The sequence below is a fragment of the Coloeus monedula genome, assembly GCF_965178545.1.
Source record: "Coloeus monedula genome assembly, chromosome: 19".
NCBI lineage: Eukaryota > Metazoa > Chordata > Aves > Passeriformes > Corvidae > Coloeus > Coloeus monedula.
In genome coordinates this window covers 2739967-2754135 of record NC_138799.1, presented here as the reverse complement: position 1 = coordinate 2754135, position 14169 = coordinate 2739967, and positions in this window count along the sequence as shown.

Genomic DNA, 14169 nt, shown 5'->3' with positions numbered 1-14169 from the left:
ATCTGCCCCTGGGAGTTACAGCATTAGATCTGGAAGAATTTCTTGGTTTTATGCTGGAAGCTGAGACCTCAGGGCAAGGACCCTGCCAGATGAGGCCTGGAGAGAAAAATTCTTTTCTGTGGTTGCATTTTTGAGAAGCCGAAAGTCAGAGGGTGGTTCTTCAAAGGCAGGCCCTGCTCTGCAGATGGGCTGCCTCCCACTCCCAAGCATCTCTGGTGAGCACAGACCAGGCTGGAGCTGCTCAGATCTGAGCTGCTGCCCAAAGTCATATGTGAGACAGCTGTAGGAAATCCATAGGTGAAGGGCTGGAACTGGGATCTCCATGAGGGTGTTAATACGGTGTTTAGTGCAGGCTGTGGAGGATAAGGCTTTGGTATAGGGAGCCCCAGCAGGGTTCTGGGGGGTGTTGCTCATCCCCTGTGTCCCTGGTGGGGTGGCACAGCCCCGGATCTCCAAGGGATCAGTGGTTCATCGCTGGGGCACCTTTTAACGGGATGGCAGCACTGCAGTGGTAGTGCTGTGTGACCCCATGCTCAGGGATGCTCAGACATTGCCCTCTGGGCCTGCTTCCAGCTCCTGACTTGGCCAGTGTGTCACCCTTCCTCGTGACCCAGGGGTGACACACGGGCTGGGTCTCTGCCCTGGGCACTGCCCTGCTCCAAGCTGGGTGCAGGAGCTAAAGCCCCGTGGATGAGCAGAGCCATGAACCTGCTCAACAGGAAATGCAGCCTCCCTATCCCCATGAAATCTGCTCCCCACCTCTTGGCCTGAGGCTAGGGCTGGGCCTGGGGGGCATAAATAGATGGTAACTGAGGAAGTCAGGAGGTGAGATGAGAGCAATCTCGGTGCTCTGGAGGGTGACAAACCTCTCTCAGGAGGAGTTTCTGAATGTCTCCCCTAGCTGCAGCATGACACTCTGCCTGCCGGTCGGAGCGGAGGGAGGATCCTGCAATTGAGCTCCTCCTTGTCCCTCCCCAGAGCCACAAGCTGGTGGCCCTGGGGCTGTGCTCTCCATGTGTGTGCCCAAGTACCTGTGCTGCCCTTCCTGCCGTGGCCCCATCAGCCCAGCAGGGCTGCAGACACGGAGTCTCCGTGTTTCCCAGTCATCCGCTCCCTGCCTGGCCTGAGTCGCCATCTCCTGGCTGCCAACCCAGCACAAGGTTTCGTTTCACACCTTGCTCCCTGCAGCTGGGAGATGCTTAAAGGCTCCGGTGCCTCCCTGATCTGTCTCAGAGGGGAGCAGAGATTTCCCCCTGCGTGCCTCAATTAAACATGGGATTTGCTTCCCGGAGCAGGGCAGAGGGTTGGTACCCCCCCAAACCTGCTCTGGCAGGAATTTATGGCACCCGCTGGGAGCTCCCCACCACCGTGTCCTCCCTCGGGGGCTTCCTGGCATCTGCTGAGAGGAACCGAGCAGCACTTAGGGCCCACGGGCCGAGGTGGAGTTGAATGCCTCCTTTGACACCAAGAACCAGACCGAAACTATGTCAACGGAGAGAGCCGGGGCGGCTTTTCCTGTTTTTCCTGTCGGAGGCTTTGAACTGTGTCCTGCAGGGTCAGCGCACGGGGAGACACCCTGGGCTGGGATGGGGAGGGTCTGAAATCCTAGACCCTGGGAAAGGGGAGACCAGTTTGCCTGGGAGAGCCCTGAGAGCCCATCCATCTCCAGGGCATTAGCCAGGAAGAAGAATTTGGGGGCAAGTAGTGACCCATGATTTATCCGAGAAGCTGCATCCACCCTCCATGCAATGCCATTTTGGGTGGTTTAGCAGCTATAGGTAAGAGTGTGGTTTGGAAGGGAAACTTTGAATGTCCCAAACTCTTGGGCATCTCCACACAGTGGTGTAACGTGAAGGGGACCCCATGGCTGCTGCCCGCCTCTGGGTTTGGGAATCCCACATGGATATTTTGGGATGTGCTCTAAGACGCTCCCTGACCGGACCAGGCAGGTGGCCCCAAGTCAAGAGTGCAACGAAGGTACAGCTGAGTCTGTAGGGGCAGATTTTTGGGGTGGGGGTTTCCTAAGGCTCAGTGAACGGTTCTCCTGCTCTTGTACAGAGATGCCAGCGCAGGACCTCAACTCTCCCAGCTGTCAGTCCTGTGCAAAAGTGGGTAAAAGCTGCTGGACATGGTGACAGCCCAGCTCAGGACAAGCAGGTACAGCCTTGGGGTGGCTTATTACGCTGATTCAGTTCCCTCTACTGCAAGGGCTGCAGTCTGAGTTTATTGCTGCATAAACCATAAAGATACAAAAGCTGATAGCACGGGACTGTTTCTCCTGGTGTAGAAAGGTGTTTGATACTGCAGTTTGGTGTTCTGCTGGTGGAGCAAGGGGCAGGTCGTACCTGCAGGGCTCCTTCATAATCCCCAGCTTCAAAGGTGTCTGCAGGAGAAGCTGGGGAGCCGTGCTGGGTGGTTAAATCAGCTCTGCTAGAGAGGCTGGGCCCTGGGCCAGCAGCAGATCCCCCACCACTGAAAATGAGTGGGCAAAAGAAATTCTGTTTTGCTGTCCCTGAGTGTCTCAGGATTCTGCTGATGCAGATGAGTCAGTCCAGGGTTGTGGCTTTCTCCATCCAGGACTTACAGAGACACCAAGTCTCCTCTGGGTGGGTTCTCCCTGCCAGCCTCTGCCCAGTCTGGTTATTGCAGCAGCAAATGGATTTATTGGTGTCAGGTTGTGAGTTTTAGCGGCCCAGTGGAAATCCCTGCCAGGTCTAAGCTGGAGCACCAGAGTGATTTTTATTCTTCTGCTGACATCTAGTGAGTGAAAACCTGTAGCACAGTGTATTCAGTGGGTTGGGAGATCTGGATATGGGAAAAATGGGTCTGTTTCTTGCCATATTCATGGCCAAGCAGATATCAGCATCTGCCTCCAGTTCCTCTGTGGGAGCCTCGGTGACCCAGGTGACCACTAGCAAGGGGAGATCCTGCAGGCTGCTACTGGCTGGTATTTCCAGGGAGAGCTGCTGAAAATGAATCCTAACCAGAGTAGGAGGATGAATTTGAAGCAGATTGTCATCCAAGCCTCCTGCTTGAGGCGCTGTGTTTAATGGGTGGTGAATGTGCCAGTGGAGATCAGGAGCTGCTGCGTTGTCACAGAGATGTGTCCCCTGCTCAGGGCCCAGTCTGGGATAGCAGCTTCTCCAGGAGGCTCAGTGCTGTGTGTCTGTGCTGCATGGGGAGGAGAGGGGGAAAGTGGAGCACTCTTGGCTTTGGCTCCCTCCTCCTTATTCTACTTCTGGCACGTTTCCAAAAGTTACCTCAGGTCAGTGAGTTCTCCTGTTAAAATAAGTACCTTTTAATGTTTAATGGTGGTGAATGAAGCTTATTAATGTCAGCAAATATCCTGGCTTGGTGTTCCTGCCACCTGTCTCGATGCACAGAGTGTTGCAGGTTGCTGATGGTGCCCTGGACGTGGGATTGGGAACTGTGGCTCCATCTCCTGATGCTGCACGAGGGGCACAGAGTATCCTGTGGAGGTGACAGGACACTGCCTGCCCTTGGCACTGCCCCAGCACATTTCCCTCCCCGGTGGTGTAATCATTTTTCATTTCCTTGTGTTTCTCCTCTGTTGTGACCGGAGCCCACCTTTTGGCCTGCAGGATTGTTACCACTTTATCACCCTTTATCACCCCTCCAGCATCCAACTTGCTGGTCTGGAGCACCCAAAATGACCCAAACTGAGACTTGAGATGGAAAGCTTTGCACATCCCAAAGTATCATCAAGGATGGAGTGGACCTGCCCCGTGTCCTGACTGGTCTTGTTCCTATGGAACCCACAGGCAGTGATCATCCAGTGGGGCTCCTGGCCCACATGAGAGTGCTGGTGCCTTTTCCCAGCCTGGTAAACGCTCCTGCCACTCTTATGGGATGTCTGGTGGCTTCAGGGCTCTGTCCTGTCACATCACAGGATGGAGCCAAGCAGATGCTCCTCTGTCCTCGCATGTAAAATGGGCTTTAAGGTACAAAGTGCTGTGGGAAATCTCATGCTGAAGCTTTTACACTGCTGTTCACATGATTTTGTTTTGTACAAAACCTCTCAAATCTTGCCAGAAGTCAAGGTTTATTTCTCCAACCTGAGGGTATTTAATCCTCATCTCATTAACTTGGATTTTCATGTGCAATTGCTGAGGAGAGAAGACAACCAAAACATTTTGTATTAGGGAACAGATCAGACATAAATTTATCCTGAAGCCATCCAAGATGCTTATCAGCATGTTTTTCTCTCTTCCCTAGCTGCATGAGCTTGCAGAAAAACTGGTTTTGCTTGGCTTTGGCTTTCTGAAAGAAGAAATGCTTGGTGGAGAAATTCCTTGGGTAGCACATCCCTGCTTAGGAGGGGTTGATGGTTTGAGCATGGGACAGGAGACAAAAAGCATCACTGCATGGGATCTAGCTGGGGTACCCTGGGCAATGGAAGGACTTGGATCTTGAAAAGGAGAGAGACTTTTTTCCCAAAAGTTTATGCAGAAAAGTGTCCTCTGAATGGGGTGCAACTTATTTCTGCAGTTAAAACCATCTGCTTCTTGCTTTCAGCCACAACCAGCTCAGGTTTATAAAATGAAAAAGAGGTAGTAAGTGTGATCATTAAGCCAAATCTCACACTCTCCCTCAGATTTTGCTGAGGCTGTACCCAGGCACAGGCTGTCTGGAGACAGAGCACATCAGGGCGCTCGACCAGCCCAACACTCAGCTTTGCTCTGAGTAATGGGTGAAAACTAGCTCTGGTAAAATCACTTTTTTTTGCAAAATTGGGATGAACTCTGCTTTAAAACTGCTTGAAAACCAAACTTCTGCCAAAAGGAACTTTTGCCTAACATCACGTCAGCAAAAAATAATTGGAAAGGGCAGTTATTTTTTCCTATTTTGGTACTTTCCACCCACCATCCCCAGGTGATTCCTACTACCTGTATGAGGTTAGAAAGGAGAAAATGCCCCCACTGCTGCAGGTGTACACACAGAGAGGTGAAAGGGGGAATGTTGAGATGGCTTGGAGGGAAGATTGGGCTGAGCAGGTTCCTTGCAGAGTTGTCCTGCCATAATGAGGGTAGGGTTAAGCCACAGCATTCCTGGGGGGTCTCAGGAGCTCAGGTGTGGCCTCCAGGATAACAGCACCAGCTTGCCAGGCTTTGGGGGCAACTTAGAACATGTTTCTCCCAGGAGAACTGCCCTCAAACCTGAGGCTGGAGTGTCCATCCCTGTGGTGTGGGGCCGTGAGGGACAAAGCTGGCCCAGAGGACCTTGTTGGTGGGGAAGGCAAAGCAAAGGGTGCACCTGTTGGAATTGTAAAAAGAAGAAAGGCCCGGCTCCGACGGGGGGAGAAAATTGCAGTCCAAAACCAATGTGGTTGATAAGAGCAAAACTCCGTTTATTAGCAATACTTATACAGTATATCAGCTTGTTAACTCTTAAGCGGCTTAAAACTTACCAAAGTGAATTTCTACTTCTGCATAATTGGACTTACATTTGCAAGCTTCTACAGTTATGTTATGATTAAAAGAATTCAGAGTTCACCTCCCTTCTCTCCTGGTCTTACCTGAACAGCTGCAAATCTTCAAACTCCCTCTTTGTTCCCAGCCCTGTTTTTTCTTCACACAAGAATTTTCTCATTGGAGAGTTTTTCTCACACACAGGTCTTTTGCTTACAGGCCTATTGCTACAGTTCTCTTATTGATCCCATAATTCTATCAATGATCCATGCCCCTGATCCTTTAATAATTGCAACATACACCCAGATTTGCCCTGTGCAGGCTGGTGTTGAAGGGCTCAGAGGAAGCAGCCAGTGCCCAGGAGAGCAGAAAGGATGGAGGTGGTGACATCCTGCACTTTGGAGCTGCCCTGGATCCAGCTGATCCTGGTCCAGCTGCTGTGGATCTGCTGGACCTGCAGCCCCTCCGAGGATACTGAGCTGACAGCCTGTGGATTGGAGCACTGAACTCTACACCCAGAAACCTGATCATGAGTGATCAGCCCAAGTAAGTGAAGAGCAAATGTTTTCAGGTATAGCTCCAGGAGCAAGTTTGAGAGGCAAGCAGGAAGAGTGAGGTTTGGGAAACACTGTTCTCTGTCCTTTGCCTGTATGGATTTACTTTCTCCCCTCGGGAGGAGCAGGTCTCCACTTCTAAAAAAAGTGTAGGGATGGAAAGTTTAGTAAAACTTATGGTAAAAAGGGAAAACTTTGTGGTGCTGTGCTATGGATGATCTGCCCTGCACCTTCCTGGCTGCCTGGAAAGCTCTGCTCATGGGTGAGGGTCCAATGGCCTGAGTGTGAGTCCAGGCCTGCAGAGCCTTACCCTGGCAGGGTTCCCTGTGCCTGCTCTTTTCCACCTGGCCTGAGATGCTCTGGAGCTGTTGGCAGGGCTGGACCATGCACCAGCTCTCTGAGGCCGGGCACTGACTGTCTGGCAGGTCTTCTTCCACCACTGTCCAGATTTTGGGTTTGAATCTCTTCCCCCAGCTAAGAGCTTGGATGGGATGGCTGTTTTATACTCCCCTTCCAGCAGTTTTTAAAGTCATGGATGACAGGATTGCATTCGTACAAGGAACATTGCCTGAGTTCATTTATTAGCAGAAGTTTTATTTCCTGCTGCAACCTGCAAGATGCCTCTGACACAAGCATCGTGGCCAAAACCGGGGGACCTTTCTGTTTATTTTGTGTCTAGGAGTGCTGTGAACTCAGGAATTCCTCCACGTGGATGCTGAAGGACAAACTGTCTCTAAGCAGGTGAGTTGTGGAGTCTGATGCCTGTTTTTACTCATTTTTTGCAAAGTTGCATCTGAGGGCACGTCTTGCTTATAAACAGCTCGCTGCTGTCACCAAGTGGAAAAAGCAAATCCCAGAAAATTGCACATGAGCCAGGCTGGAACCCACCAGAGCCCACCAGGGCACCATTACCTTTCTGTGTGATAAGGTCACCACTTTGGATTTGCAGCATCCCACTGGCTGCCGTGACAGCAAGCACAACAGGCTGGCAAATTCATGGATTTCTGTTTTTTTAATTAATTGCTAAAAGTGGAATTTTTCAGAAGTCCTGATAAAACTTCCCTGGAGAAAGTTTTCCAAATCCAGGAGGGACTTTCTTGTCAGGCCCAGAGAGAATGAGAGACAGCCAGATAAAAAGGGCACGAACCCGCAGTGTGAGCAACAAAGACCAAACTCCCGGCCCATCTCACTCAAGACAAGATGCATGAACTCAGCATCCTGGTGAGTCCCCCAAGACCAGGGTCAGGCTGGGAGCTAACTCTGCTTTATCTCCTGCTGAATAATTCCAGGTCTCATCTTGACAGGGAATGGGAAAACCGTGGTGATTACAAGATGTTTTCAGGGCTGTTTCTTGCCCCACTTTAGTGACAGGTTGTGATGAGGCGTTAGCAGGTTGTGGGGTGATCAAAGGCAGAGGGGAGGAATTCCCCCTACCAAGAGGGATACTGGGTCTCACTCCAATGCCACCTCAGAGCAGAGGGCAAGAAAGACCAAGGTTTTATGCTCCCCCACTTTGACTTTGTCCTGGTCTTTCTTTACAGTGATAAACAGCAGCAGTCAGCCAATAGTGATTTATTATGTGGAAAGCCAGAGCTTTATCGGTGTCCCTATCCCAGCTCCTTTTAAGTCTCCAGCAGAAATCCCAGCAAGATAAGAACTGGCTGGGTTTGTATCTACACAAGGTAATGTGGCTGAGCCTCATAAATCCCAGCAGTGTATAATATCACCCCAGTTTCCTCAGCAAAGGCAAAACTACTGGGTACCAGCAGTGATGAGGAGGAGGGCTTGTGCTGCCTGGGATCAGTGCTGGAAAGTGCTTTGCACCCCAAATGTCAGCAGAGATGGGACTCAAGCACGAATCTCATGGTGTGTTTAGGATGCTGAACCGGCCTCTCCCGGTGTCAGGCAGGAATAATTTCTCATGAAAATGAGAGTGGAGGCAGCCATGCAAAACAGCCTTGATGCCTGCAGGCGGCACGAGAGCGTGTCTGATGTGGGCTGGACAAGCAGCCCCGGGCTGCGTGCAGCTCTGCGGGAGCCACCTGCACATCTTGGCATCATGAAGACCCTTCTGGTCTCAGTCCTGCATCCCTGTACGTGGTTGTGGGTTGGACGATGCAGGGGTGCAGGGCAGAGCACCCCGAGCCCCAGGCTGTCCCCCAAAGCGCCACGAGGGCTGATGTGGGGTTGCCCAGCGTGAAGCTGGAATCAGGCCCCACATCTGCAGGTGCTCACAAAATCCTCCCCCCTGTGCTGGCCAGCAATTTCTCATCCTCTGGACAACACAAGGAGCTGTTCCTGCACAGCCAGGGCCCGTTGTCCCAGTCCCCACACTGAGTGAGTCCCAGGTACCACAGCCCCGGTAGTGCTGGGCAGTGATCATCGCTCCCTTTCCTTTTGTTCCTGAAGAGACCTGTGCGATCAAAATGATGGTGTTTGCAACTGGACCACGCACCCATCACACCTCTGCCCCCCAGGCAAAGACAGGGAGTGATTTCCTCAAGTGCAGGTCCTGGGTTTGGTGTTTTTTTTACTGTCCTGTGTTTTAGGGGGAGTTTGCTGAGAGATCCCCTGGAGATGCTGAGTGAAATGCCTCTCACCTGTCTTGGACACACACCTCTGTCAGCAGCGGTGCAGCACATTCCAGTGGTATCTGTCTCCTGCCACTGACTGCAGAGAAAGCCTCAGGTATTGGCTAAGGACACTTAGGAAAGAAAATCAAAATTAAATAAATGTTTATGGATTAAACTCCTTGGTGGGAGGCTCTTACAAGGGATTCAGTTTACTTTCATTCATTTAAGGAGAACTAAACTGAGTCATGGTCATTTTAATTATGCTAAAAACAGTACAAAGAAGCAAAATGTGACTTATCTTAATCCACTTGAAAAATCAATTCAGTTTAATTTTCTTGAGTGTCTTGCATAGTTTGCCTTTGATTTTTCACATGTTGATTAGTTTTATTGTGGCTGACTGAAACCTAGCATGGCCATAGCTTCCCTCAGTCACAGAAAATGCTGCTGTGGCTGTGTGCAGACTGGAATGCAAAGCTGCTACGTTGGGTACCCAGGATGGAGGATGATCCTGTGTAGGTCCCATGAACAATTGCACAGGATCACTGTGGTTAGAAGGTGCCTCTGGAAGGTTCAAGTCCAGCCCCTCTGTTTAGAGAAGGCTCAACTGGAACAAACTGCTCAGGACCATGTCCAGTTGGGTTTGAATATCTGCAAGGATGGACACTCCAAAACCTCTTTGGGCAAATTTTTCCAATATTAGACCATCCTAACACTAAAGAAAAAATGTTTCTCTGATGTTTTAAACTTACTCTTTTCTATTTTTTCTGTTTCCCCCAGCGTGTGACACATGGCTGGAGACAACCAAAAAGTGACCATCACTGCAGGGGAACTGCTGCAAGAGAGGGAGCTGCTGTAAGAGGTCTGCTCTGGGCACCCAAAGTCACCTTTGCAGCCCCTTACACCCAGGGCCAGGACAGAAATGGGTGGGAAGCTGACAAAACTCCCTGCACACACCATGGCTCTTGAGCAGGGTGGATCAAGCTGAGCGCAGAGATTGGTGGAGCTGCACAGAGTGCTGAGAAACCCAAAATTTCCGTCCCCCAGAAGCCAGCAGAGCCATGAGATAAAGGGGCTTTTGCAAAGCACTTTGCAGAGTAGGTGAATCCATCATCTCTTCATTCTGCAGGTGGGGGAAACGAGGCAGGACTTAAAGAAACGCCTTGCCAGTGGTTACCTGGCAGAGAAATGCATCCAGGTGCCTGCTCAGCACTGGGCCAAGTCACTGCCTTTATCCCAGCTACTTCCAGCCTTGGGGCTGTGATGGAGAAATGCTTATTGTGCTCATAGTTTTAAAAAGACTTGGGCAAAAGCCAGATTTTAATTTTTGATGGTTTTCCTGGAGAGAAAAATACCAATAAAATTCAAAAAAAAGGCCAAAACAAAGCCACTGGCTGTTGAAATCCAAATGTTTTAAGTTTACTCTCTTTAGACCTCTATAGAAGTACGTGAAATGGGAAAAGAAATCGGCTTTCTTATGATCCAATAAGTCATAGAATCATTAAGGTTGGAAAAGACCTCCAAACTGATCGAATCATAAAATGGTCCAACAGGATCCAGTGTCTTGGGGATGAAACTGGACAGTGGCACCCATTTCCAAAGTAAGGGCAGTAACAACCACATCCCCTTAGCAGCTCCGGGGTGGCTTTTCCACTGCCAAAGGCCAGGGAACGAGGGGCTGTGTAGCCAAAGGAGGAGCTGCTGTGGAGATGTGCAGGGTGTGTAACAGCTGGTGCTTAGAGAGGCTGTTTGGTCTGTGCTGTGAGAAATGCCAAATTACACAATTAAATCAGTCCCAGTTGGTTTTAAGCCTTATGGATCTGTATTCCCGAGGGTGGACTGATGGATTTACTGCTGCCTCACCAGTGCTCATTACAGGAGTGTTTTGTTCCAAGATGCTGGAGCAGAGGGGCTGTAAATCGCACCCCCATCAGCCCCAGCAGAAGAGGATCTGATGCTGTGGAGGGTCCAAAGGGAACAGTGTGGCTGAAGCAGAGGTTTCCCACTGGCTCTGCAGCCTCAGGGGGCTTTGAAATGAGGATTTGAGAAGCACTGGGAATTCAGTGAGCCTTCAGCAATCCCAGGGACAGGGCAGAGCACCCTTCCCTTCCCTTCCCTTCCCTTCCCTTCCCTTCCCTTCCCTTCCCTTCCCTTCCCTTCCCTTCCCTTCCCTTCCCTTCCCTTCCCTTCCCTTCCCTTCCCTTCCCTTCCCTTCCCTTCCCTTCCCTTCCCTTCCCTTCCCTTCCCTTCCCTTCCCTTCCCTTCCCTTCCCTTCCCTTCCCTTCCCTTCCCTTCCCTTCCCTTCCCTTCCCTTCCCTTCCCTTCCCTTCCCTTCCCTTCCCTTCCCTTCCCTTCCCTTCCCTTCCCTTCCCTTCCCTTCCCTTCCCTTCCCTTCCCTTCCCTTCCCTTCCCTTCCCTTCCCTCTTCTTTTCCTGGAGCTTCCTTCCTCCTGACTGTGTTGTGCTCCTGTGGGTGCACCACAGCTGGAACATCCCCAGCTGTGTCCAGGCCTGTGCTTGTCCTTCAACAAACAGGATTTCATGTAAGCAAGATGTGCTCCAGTTCCCTCCGATGTGGATAAAAGGAGAAACAGACACAAAACTCGTGCATTTGAGCTGTTGCAGACATGGCACCCAGCCACAGACCCAGCTCCCGCATTCAGCTGCAAAACCAACTCCTGTATCCAGGCTCGGGCTCCTCATGCCCAAATTCCATTTCCCAGCACAGGTGTGTGGGTGCTCCAGGCTGCAGGAAGGGATCATGGTGGTGACACTGTGTGCAGCCCATGTCCCAGTGCCACAGCTAAGGGCAGAGCTGCTGGAAACTCCACCCAAGGCTGGCTCTGCTGCTCTGCTCAGCTCTCACTTGAGCTTGGCAGCCCATGCCTTGAAGTTACATATTTTATCCCCTGCATGCCAAGCTGCTCCATCCCCAGGCTTCGTTCAGGGATTGCCATGCAAATAAGCCCACTGCTGCCTCAGACTGTGATAATTAAAAGTGAAGTTGTAAAACAAGCAGCATCAATTTTTGGTGCACGTCCCCAGCAACACATGGTGATTGCACTGAGCTAGGAGACATTTCCAGCTACGCAGCAAACTCTAAATAGCCTGGAGAGAATACACGGAAATTTAGCTTGTGCAGCAATTTCAGATGTCAAAACAAGTTTCCTTGTTAATATGAAACTATTTGGACTTTGCATTTTTAATTAAAGCTTTTAATTATCCAACGGCATTTTATTAGCTTTTATGAAGACAGCTGCTTTAAACGCTATAATCCAGATCTGTGCTCTGAAGCACTATTTGTCCGAGACAGGGTTTCAGATGCAAACAGCCTTCATCGTGAGTAAATGGGGTAGTTTAATTTAAACTAGAGTTTACTGTCCCAGCTTGATTGAAACCCTTTTATGGCAGAGCCCATAAACAGCCTCGATGGGAGTGTTTGTGCACCCACGGCTGGGAAGGGATGCTGTGCCTGTCAGCCCTTCCCAGGTGAGCATCAGCTGCCTCTGGAAGGGATTTCTTGCCCACCCCACCTCCCTTCTCCTGCTGTTGTGTCTTTGAGCACTAGATTGAGACTGGAAGGTCCTGGGTGGAAGCCTTTTGCACCCCTGTGATGGGTTTTGAGGTGCCTGGTGGGTCCCCAGCAGTCCCCCTCTCCAGCACAGGAACTTGGGGGAAGTCACGGGGCTCTGGTCTGCAGGTCAGGCTCCAGAGCTGTTCTGCTGTGCTTGCTCTGCAGCACTGTGAGCACACCTTTGTCAAGAAGCAGGTGGCACTTGTGGCCCTGTTCCTCACGTGAATTACTTATTCACTGGGATCACGTTGTTTGCAGCTGCAGTGTGGCCTCCCTTGGTTTACATCGTGACAAAGGTTGAAGAGGTTGTGGAAGCCTTTAAGTCCTGCCTGTGCAGGAGATCAGGCAAAGAGCAGAATCCCCATTGCAAGGGAAGAGCTGACAATCAGAGCGGGATTCTGGCTGGAGCACAGCCCCGTGCTGAGCTCAGCGCTCCAGTTTGAGACCTTGCTCTTCATCATTGTCAAAAATCATCACAATGTGCTAAAATCATCTGTAATTTGCCAAGAAGAAAGGCAAAGCAGGCAGCTTTTGAGCAGTGATGCAGGTCAGTCCAGAGGCCTGGCAGGATCAGGGGCTGAGGAGATGATAGCTGTGCCTGAAGCTGAAAGGGCAGCTCAAGATCCCCTGCATGCATTTCTGTGTTAGAGGACAGGTCAGAAGCTCTGGTGCTGGCCACAGCTGTTCCCTGCAGACCTGAAGTAGCTGCTGGTGCTGAACTTTCTTCTGCCCTCTTTTGTGTTTTGGGGGGCTTAAGGTGGGATTGGTACGGGTGGAATGTTGCTCAGAGGAGATGTCACTACCCTGCTTGGCATGTAGGGGCCACGGGACAGCGATGGGGATGCTGCTCACGGACACGTCCACAGGCTTGTGTGAGGGCTGGAAGATCAGGGAAACTCCTGCAGCAAAGATGTTCTGAGACAGGGCAGATCTTGCCCTAACAGCACCAAGGCTGGGAAGGAGACCCCAGGGCTTAAAATTCCCTTTCCAGCAAGTAGTTTTGTCCCAATACCAAACCACGGGGTTTTATTCACCCCTTGCTTGCCCTCTTTTGTTTCTTCTTCCCCCTTGGGATCTTTAAGGGAAGGTTTCCAGAAAAAGGTGCAGTATTCTGTGTCAGTATCCAGCCTTGCTGCAGTCTCTCAAGGGCTCCTAATGATGAAGATTTAATGCAAATCGAATGGACTTTTCATCTTAGCAGAAAAGTATTTACAGCCCATTAAGTAGATGGGAAAACTGGTCATTTTTTTTGGAGGGCAGCAGAGGAAAAAAAAAATAGTGCTCTGTAAAAATGTGGCCACAAAAGGCTCTTAGCTTGAGAAATTTAGCCTGAGAAATTTATCAGCTTTGAGGATGGAAAACTCATCATTTATATATAAAAATATATCGCTTTTAATTGCACAGCCAACTTCAGCTTTACTCATTAGCTACTCATGCTACTCTGCCAAGTTACACAGTGGCGAGCTGGCTGGAGTATTTTATATGGCATTTCATCCTGGACCAGAAAAGTCAGCATATGGCTCCATCAGCCTTTGTTTTCTTCGGTCACAGGATAGGGAAATGAATTCAGGAAAATGGAGAAAGGCTGAGAAGCAGGACAGGAAGAGGAAGGGAATGCCTGGGAATGCTCTAATGCAGCAGTCAGGGATGAGCAGCTCTGGTGCTCGCAGGTGTCTTTGTGGCTGCAGGGCTCTGTGTCTGCTCCAAGGCCATGTAGCAGGGCTGATGGTGAGCTATCAGACATGGGAACATCTTGGGTGAGGGGGGTTTTAAACCACCTTTAGGAGTCTGACCCCTGTCCTTCCCCCAGTCACACCCGCGTGCCCCCCCAACGAGTGCTTACAGCACCTTCAAATACCTCTGCTAAGGCCCTGACTCTGCTGGGACAGCCAATTTCTGCACCTAATCACTCTCACTTCTCAGACACTTTTTCTTAATGCTTTTCCTGAAATATGTCCATTTGTAGCTCCTGGCCCCAGCTCTCTCCTTGTTTTACTGTTTCCAGATCATTTGAATAATCCCCCTCTCTCCTTTGATGGTATT